Below are 9,639 nucleotides of genomic sequence, written 5' to 3' on the forward strand. Positions count from 1 at the left end.
TGCTCTCTTCAGAGCAAGAAATGCCCCTTCCAGATTCAGCCTTACCCACGCCCCCAAAGAGACGACAGAGTTCTGGGCAGGTGAAAAAGATAAATAAAACTCTAAAGGAGACTTTGACAAAATTGACCTTAGAGACTGGTGGGGGAAGACTGGACTGTCGTCCTTCCTTTTGCTCTGTTCCGCACTGAACACTCCTGATCCTCTTGGTCTAACAACTTATGAGATTATATATGGGAGCCCCCCCACCCGAATTCAAACCTGTTAATCACTCCCATTATTGTTAAGTTAAATGAGATCGCTACATGGGTCCATGCCTCCCATTTAAAGACAGTACCAGATGTTCTCAGAAATGAATGAAAGTTAGAAAAGACTGCTAATCCTCTTAAGCTTTATCTCTGTTGTAAGCACTTGTAATCCCCATATCCCCCAGAAACTGATTTGACAAGTTTCCTCCCAGGCCATGGAGTTAATATGGTCCATCTCCAAGGTGACCCCACCATACACACGGTGGCCCACTCTCACCCCTGACTTTTGTAAGTTTGTAGTTGGGCTGGACACCTAGGACATTCCTGACAGAGATCCTCAGAGTATGCCCTTAGAAGTCCCAAAAGATTTTCACCTGGGGGCAAGTTCAGATACAGAAGTCCAGAAGCAAGGTACCAATTGGGGAGACTGGGGTTTTACATTTGCCCCCGAGATGTCCGAAACCAGGCTACCATCCGGCGTTGTGGGGGCTTAGAAAATTTATACTGTTCTGCTTGGGAATGTGAGACTAATTTCCAAATTCCTAGGACCCTTAGTTATTCTCTTGTTACTTTTGATATTTGGACGCTGTATTTTTTTTTTCCGGAGCTGGGGACCGAACCAAGGGCCTTGCGCTTCCTAGGCAAGTGCTCTACCACTGAGCTAAATCCCCAACCCTGGATGCTGTATTTTTAATAAGTTAATAGCCTTTACTAGAGAAAGAGTTATTTCAGTGCAGATTTTAATGATTTACCAATATCATGCCTCAGACGACCTTAGAAAAAAGGCTTATAGGGCAGTCTAGCCACTGTCAGAAATAGCTGAACAAAGTAACACTAGAGATAATCTGATGGCGAGAGGCAAGCGCAGGAACCCAAGCAACAGAAACCAAGACTACATGGCACCATCGGAGCCCAATTCTCCCATCAAAACCAACATGGAATATCCAAACACACCAGAAAAGCAAGATCTAGTTTCAAAATCTTTTTGATCATGATGCTGGAGGACTTCAAGAAAGACGTGAAGAACTCCCTTAGAGAACAAGTAGAAGCCTACAGAGAGGAATCGCAAAAATCCCTGAAAGAATTCCAGGAAATCATAAAAAAACAAGTAGAAGCCCATAGAGAGGAGACACAAAAATCCCTGAAAGAATTCCAGGAAAACACAATCAAACAGTTGAAGGAATTAAAAATTGAAATAGAAGCAATCAAGAAAGAACACATGGAAACAACCCTGGATATAGAAAACCAAAAGAAGAGACAAGGAGCTGTAGATACAAGCTTCACCAACAGAATACAAGAGATGGAAGAGAGAATCTCAGGAGCAGAAGATTCCATAGAAATCATTGACTCAACTGTCAAAGATAATGTAAAGTGGAAAAAGCTACTGGTCCAAAACATACGGGAAATCCAGGACTCAATGAGTAGATCAAACCTAAGGATAGTAGGTATAGAAGAGAGTGAAGACTCCCAGCTCAAAGGACCAGTAAATATCTTCAACAGAATCATAGAAGAAAACTTCCCTAACCTAAAAAAAGAGATACCCATAGACATACAAGAAGCCTACAGAACTCCAAATAGATTGGACCAGAAAAGAAACACCTCCCGTCACATAATTGTCAAAACACCAAACGCACAAAATAAAGAAAGAATATTAAAAGCAGTAAGGGAAAAAGGTCAAGTAACATATAAAGGCAGACCTATCAGAATCACACCAGAATTCTCGCCAGAAACTATGAAGGACAGAAGATCCTGGACTGATGTCATACAGACCCTAAGAGAATACAAATGCCAGCCCAGGTTACTGTATCCAGCAAAACTCTCAATTAACATTGATGGAGAAACCAAGATATTCCATGACAAAACCAAATTTACACAATATCTTTTTACAAATCCAGCACTACAAAGGATAATAAATGGTAAAGGCCAACATAAGGAGGCAAGCTATACCCTAGAAGAAGCAAGAAACTAATCGTCTTGGCAACAAAACAAAGAGAATGAAAGAACACAAACATAACCTCACTTCCAAATATGAATATAATGGGAAGCAATAATCACTATTCCTTAATATCTCTCAATATCAATCGCCTCAACTCCCCAATAAAAAGACATAGATTAACAAACTCGATACGCAACGAGTTCCCTGCATTCTGCTGCCTACAGGAAACACACCTCAGAGACAAAGACAGACACAACCTCAGAGTGAAAGGCTGGAAAACAACTTTCCAAGCAAATGGTCAGAAGAAGCAAGCTGGAGTAGCCATTCTAATATCAAATAAAATCAATTTTCAACTAAAAGTCATCAAAGAAGATAAGGAAGGACACTTCATATTCATCAAAGGAAAAATCCACCAAGAAGAAGTCTCAATCCTAAATATCTATGCCCCAAATACAAGGGCACCTACATATGTAAAAGAAACCTTACTAAAGGTCAAAACACACATTGCACCTCACACAATAATAGTGGGAGATTTCAACACCCCACTCTCATCAATGGACAGATCATGGAAACAGAAATTAAACAGAGATGTAGACAGACTAAGAGAAGTCATGAGCCAAATGGACTTAACGGATATTTATAGAACATTCTATCCTAAAGCAAAAGTATATACCTTCTTCGCAGCTCCTCATGGTACTTTCTCCAAAATTGACCATATAATTGGTCAAAAAACGGGCCTCAACAGGTACAGAAAGATAGAAAGAATTCCGTGCGTGGTATCAGACCACCACGGCCTAAAACTGGTCTTCAATAACAATAAGGGAAGAATGCCCACATATACGTGGAAATTGAACAGTGCTCTACTCAATGATAACCTGGTCAAGGAAGAAATAAAGAAAGAAATAAAAAACTTTTTAGAATTTAATGAAAATGAAGGTACAACATACCCAAACTTACGGGACACAATGAAAGCTGTGCTAAGAGGAAAACTCATAGCGCTGAGTGTCTGCAGAAAGAAACAGGAAAGAGCATATGTCAGCAGCTTGACAGCACACCTAAAAGCTCTAGAAGAAAAGGAAGCAAATACACCCAGGAGGAGTAGAAGGCAGGAAATAATCAAACTCAGAGCTGAAATCAACCAAGTAGAAACAAAAAGGACCATAGAAAGAATCAACAGAACCAAAAGTTGGTTCTTTGAGAAAATCAACAAGATAGATAAACCCTTAACCAGAATAACGAGAGGACACAGAGAGTGCATCCAAATTAACAAAATCAGAAATGAAAAGGGAGACATAACTACAGATTCAGAGGAAATTCAAAAAATCATCAGATCTTACTATAAAAACCTATATTCAACAAAACTTGAAAATCTTCAGGAAATGGACAATTTCCTGGACAGGTACCAGGTATCGAAGTTAAATCAGGAACAGATAAAGCAGTTAAAAAACCCCATAACTCCAAAGGAAATAGAAGCAGTCATTAAAGGTCTCCCAACCAAAAAGAGCCCAGGTCCAGACAGGTTTAGTGCAGAATTCTATCAAACCTTCATAGAAGACCTCATACCAATATTATCCAAACTATTCCACAAAATTGAAACAGATGGAGCCCTACCGAATTCCTTCTACGAAGCCACAATTACTCTTATACCTAAACCACACAAAGACACAACAAAGAAAGAGAACTTCAGACCAGGGATGGTTTAATATACAGAAAACCATCAACTTTATCCATCTTATAAACAAACTAAAAGAACAGAATCACATGATCATTTCATTAGATGCTGAGAAAGCATTTGACAAAATTCAACACCCCATCATGATAAAAGTCCTGGAAAGAATAGGGATTCAAGGCCCATACCTAAACATAGTAAAAGCCATATACAGCAAACCAGTTGCTAACATTAAACTAAATGGAGATTAACTTTAAGCAATCCCACTAAAATCAGGGACTAGACAAGGCTGCCCACTCTCTCCCTACTTATTCAATATAGTTCTTGAAATCTAGCCAGAGCAATCAGACAACAAAAGGAGGTCAAGGGGATACAGATCGGAAAAGAAGAGGTCAAAATATCACTATTTGCAGACGACATGATAGTATATTTAAGTGATCCCAAAAGTTCCACCAGAGAACTACTAAAGCTGATAAACAACTTCAGCAAAGTGGCTGGGTATAAAATTAACTCAAATAAATCAGTTGCCTTCCTCTATACAAAAGAGAAACAAGCCGAGAAAGAAATTAGGGAAACGACACCCTTCATAATAGACCCAAATAATATAAAGTACCTCGGTGTGACTTTAACCAAGCAAGTAAAAGATCTGTACAATAAGAACTTCAAGACACTGAGGAAAGAAATTGAAGAAGACCTCAGAAGATGGAAAGATCTCCCATGCTCATGGATTGGCAGGATTAATATAGTAAAAATGGCCATTTTACCAAAAGCAATCTACAGACTCAATGCAATCCCCATCAAAATACCAATCCAATTCTTCAAAGAGATAGACAGAACAATTTGCAAATTCATCTGGAATAACAAAAGCCCCAGGATAGCTAAAGCTATCCCCAACAATATAAGGACTTCAGGGGGAACCACTATCCCTGAACTCAAGCAGTATTACAGAGCAATAGTGATAAAAACTGGATGGTATTGGTACAGAGACAGACAGATAGACCAATGGAATAGAATTGAAGACCCAGAAATGAACCCACACACCTATGGTCACTTGACTTTTGACAAAGGAGCCAAAACCATCCAATGGAAAAAAGATAGCATTTTCAGCAAATTGTGCTGGTTCAACTGGAAGGCAACATGTAGAAGAATGCAGATCGATCCATCCTTATCACCCTGTACAAAGCTTAAGTCCAAGTGCATCAAGGACCTCCACATCAAACCAGACATACTCAAACTAATAGAAGAAAAACTAGGGAAGCATCTGGAACACATGGGCACTGGAAAAAATTTCCTGAACAAAACACCAATGGCTTACGCTCTAAGATCAAGAATCGACAAATGGATCTCATAAAACTGCAAAGCTTCTGTAAGGCAAAGGACGCTGTGGTTAGGACAAATCGGCAACCAACAGATTGGGAAAAGATCTTTACAAATCCTACAACAGTTAGAGGCCTTATATCCAAAATATACAAAGAACTCAAGAAGTTAGACCACAGGGAAACAAATAACCCTATTAAAAATGGGGTTCAGATCTAAACAAAGAATTCACAACTGAGGAATGCTGATTGGCTGAGAAACACGTAAAGAAATGTTCAACATCTTTAGTCATAAGGGAAATGCAAATCAAAACAACCACACCTCACACCACTGAGAATGGCTAAGATCAAAAACTCAGGTGACAGCAGATGCTGGCGAGGATGTGGAGAAAGAGGAACACTCCGCCATTTTTGGTGGGATTGCAGACTGGTAAATCCATTCTGGAAATCAGTCTGGAGGTTCCTCAGAAAATTGGACATTGAACTGCCTGAGGATCCAGCCATACCTCTCTTGGGCATATACCCAAAAGATGCCTCAACATATAAAAGAGACACGTGCTCCACTATGTTCATCGCAGCCTTATTTATAATAGCCAGAAAATGGAAAGAACCCAGATGCCCTTCAACAGAGGAATGGATACAGAAAATATGGTACATCTACACAATGGAATATTACTCAGCTATCAAAAACAACAAGTTTATGAAATTCGTAGGCAAATGGTTGGAACTGGAAAATATCATCCTGAGTGAGCTAACCCAATCACAGAAAGATATACATGGTATGCACTCATTGATAAGTGGCTATTAGCCCAAATGCTTGAATTACCCTAGATCCCTAGAACAAACGAAACTCAAGACGGATGATCAAAATGTGAATGCTTCACTCCTTCTTTAAATGAGGAAAAAGAATACCCTTGGCAGGGAAGGGAGAGGCAAAGATTAAAACAGAGACTGAAGGAACACCCATTCAGAGCCTGCCCCACATGTGGCCCATACATATACAGCCACCCAATTAGACAAGATGGATAGAGCAAGAAGTGCAGACCGACAGGAGCCGGATGTAGATCGCTCCTGAGAGACACAGCCAGAATACAGCAAGCACAGAGGCGAATGCCAGCAGCAAACCACTGAACTAAGAATAGGTCCCCCGTTGAAGGAATCAGAGAAAGAAATGGAAGAGCTTGAAGGGGCTCGAGACCCCAAAAGTACAACAATGTCAAGCAACCAGAGCTTCCAGGGACTAATTACTACCTAAAGACTATACATGGACTGACCCTGGACTCTGACCCTATAGGTAGCAATGAATATCCTAGTAAGAGCCAGTGGAAGTGGAAGCCCTGGGTCCTGCTAAGAGTGAACCCCCAGTGAACTAGACTATGGGGGGAGGTCGGCAATGGGGGGAGGGTTGGGAGGGGAACACCCGTAAGGAAGGGGAGGGGGGAGGGGGATGTTTGTCCGGAAATCAGGAAAGGGAATAACACTTGAAATGTATGTAAGAAATAGTCACGTTAATAAAAAATAAAAAAAATTAAAAAAAAAATAAAAAATTGAAGGAGGCCCTGACTTCTAAGATTAGAACTAGTCACAAGTAGAAGTGGGGAATGAAAGAATAAAGATTTTAAACTATCCCCCTCTGACCCTGGTGTGAGGATAAGTGCACCCCACAGCAAAGAATAACATAACATATTTTGGGGATATAGCCTGGCAATAGCCACCACAAAACATCTGGCCTCGCTCAATAAGGCCTGACTCAACAGTCCTGAGAAAAATGAGAATTAGGGTCAGCTTGCCCCAGAAGGTGGGTGGTCTAGAGTTGAATTGAACCCAAGTTACAAACCAATGAAATTGCTTTGTGTGACTGTTGCCAACTACCTATGTAATTTTCCCAGTAAATCCCTTCCCCTAGTTAGGCTGAGGGTTGACTCCTTTGTCTCCTGTGTGAGATACGTGTCCTCCCCAGAGCTCTGGTTCTTCAAATACACCTCTTGTTTATTACATCAACGCTTGTTTCTTGTGAATTCATGGGGGTTGCATTGCCTTGAGATTTGAGTGGGGGTCTTCCCCACCCCGGTGGTCTTTCAAAAGGAGATACACCATACCCAAACTTATGGGACACAATGAAAGCCAAGCTAAGATGAAAACTCATAGCTCAGAGTGCCTGCAGAAAGTAACAGGAGAGAGCATATGTCAGCAGCTTGACAGCACACCTAAAAGCTCTAGAACAAAAAGAAGCAAATAAACCCAGGAGGAGTAGAAGGCAGGAAATAATCAAACTCAGAGCTGAAATAAACCAAGTAGAAACAAAAAGGACCACACAAAGAATCAACAGAAGCAAAATTTGGTTCTTTAAGTAAATCAACCAGATAGATAAACCCTAAACCAGAATAGTGAGAGGACACATAGAGTGTGTCCAAATTAACAAACACAGAAATGAAAAAAGAGACATAATGACAGAATCAGCGGAAAACCCAAAAATCATCAAAGCCTATGTTCACCAAAACTTGAAAATCTGAAGGAAAAGGACAATTTCCTAGACAGATAACAGGTACTGAAGTTAAATCAGGAACAGATAAAACATTTAAACAACAATGTAACTCCTAAAGAAATAGAAGCAGTCATTAAAGGTCTCCCAACAAAAAAGAGCCCAGGGCTAGATGAGTTCAGTGCAGAATTCTCTCAGACCTTCATAGAAGACCTCATACCAATACTATCCTAACTATTCCACAAAAGTGAAACAGATGGAGCACTGCCGAATTCCTTCTGTGAATGCACAATTACTCTTATACCTAAACCACACAAAGACCCAAAAAAGAAAGAGAATTTCAAACCAATTTCCCTTATGAATATCGACACAAAAATCCTCAGTAAAATTCTGGCAAACCAAATACAAGAGCACATGAAAACAATCATCCACCATGATCTAATAGGGTTCATCCCAGGCATGCAGGAATGGTTTAATATATGGAAAACCATCAACGACATCCATTATATAAACAAACTGAAAGAACAAAACCACATGATCATTTCATTAGATGCTGTGAAAGCATTTGACAAAATTCAATACCCCTTCATGATAAAAGTCTTGGAAAGAATAGGAATTCAAGGCCCATACCTAAACATAGTAAAAGCCATATATAGCAAACCAGTAGCTAACATTAAGCTTAAGGGAGAGAAACTTGAAGCAATCCCACTAAAATCAGGGACTAGACAAGGCTGCCCACTCTCTCACTACTTATTCAATATAGGTCTTGAAGTTCTAGTCAGAGCAATCAGACAACAAATGGAGATCAAGGGTATACAGACTGGAAAAGAAGAAGTCAAAATATCACTATTTGCAGATGATAAGATGGTATATTTTAGTGATCCCATAAGTTCCACCAGAGAACTATTAAACCTCATAAACAACTTCAGCAAAGTGGCTGGGTATAATATTAACTCAAATAATCAGTAGCCATCTTCTGCACAAAAGAGAAACAAGCCAAGAAATAAATTAGGGAAACAACACCCTTCATAATAGTCTCAAATAATATAAAACATCTTGGTGTGACTTTAACGAAACAAGTGAAAGATCTGTATGATAAGAACTTCAAGCCTCTGAAGAAAGAAATTGAAGATCTCAGAAGATGGAAAGATCTTGGATAGACAGGATTAATATAGTAAAAATGGTCATTTTACCGAAAGCTATCTACAGATTCAATGCAACCCCCATCAAAATACCAATCCAATTCTTCAGTGAGTTGGACAGAACAATTTGCAAATTCATCTTAAATAACAAAAAACCCAGGATAGTGAAAACTATCTTCAACAATAGAAAGATTTCACTATCCTTGAACTAAAGAAGTATTACTGGGCAATAGTGATAAAAACTGCATGGTATTAGTACGGAGACAGTACAGATAGACCAACTGAATAGAATTTAAGACCCAGAAATGAACCCGCAAACTTATGGTCACTTGAGTGTTTGAAAAAGGAGCCAAAACCATTCACTGGAAAAAAGATAGCATTTTCAGCAAATGGTGCTGGTTCAACTGGAGACCAGCATGTAGAAGTATGCAGATCGATCCATTCTTATCACCCTGTACAAAGCTTAAGTCCAAGTGGATCAAAGACCTCCACATCAAAGCAGATACACCCAAACTAATAGAAGAACAATTGGGGAAGCATCTCAAACACATGGCAATTGGAGAAAATTTCCTGAACAAAATACCAATGCCTTATACTCTAAGATCATGAATTGACAAATGGAATCTCATAAAACTGCAAAGCTCCTGTAAGGCAAAGGATAAAGGACAAAGCGACATCCAACAGATTGGGAAAAGATCTTTGCCAATCCTCCAACTGATAGAGGGCTTATATCCAAAATATGCAAAGAATTCAAGCAGTTAGACTGCAGAGACAAATAACCCTATTACAATGGGGTTCAGAGCTAAAGAAAGAGTTCACAGCTGACGAATGCCGAATGTCTGAGAAATA

The sequence above is a fragment of the Rattus norvegicus genome, chromosome Y (assembly GCF_021556685.1).
Source record: "Rattus norvegicus strain SHRSP/BbbUtx chromosome Y, alternate assembly SHRSP_T2T, whole genome shotgun sequence".
NCBI lineage: Eukaryota > Metazoa > Chordata > Mammalia > Rodentia > Muridae > Rattus > Rattus norvegicus.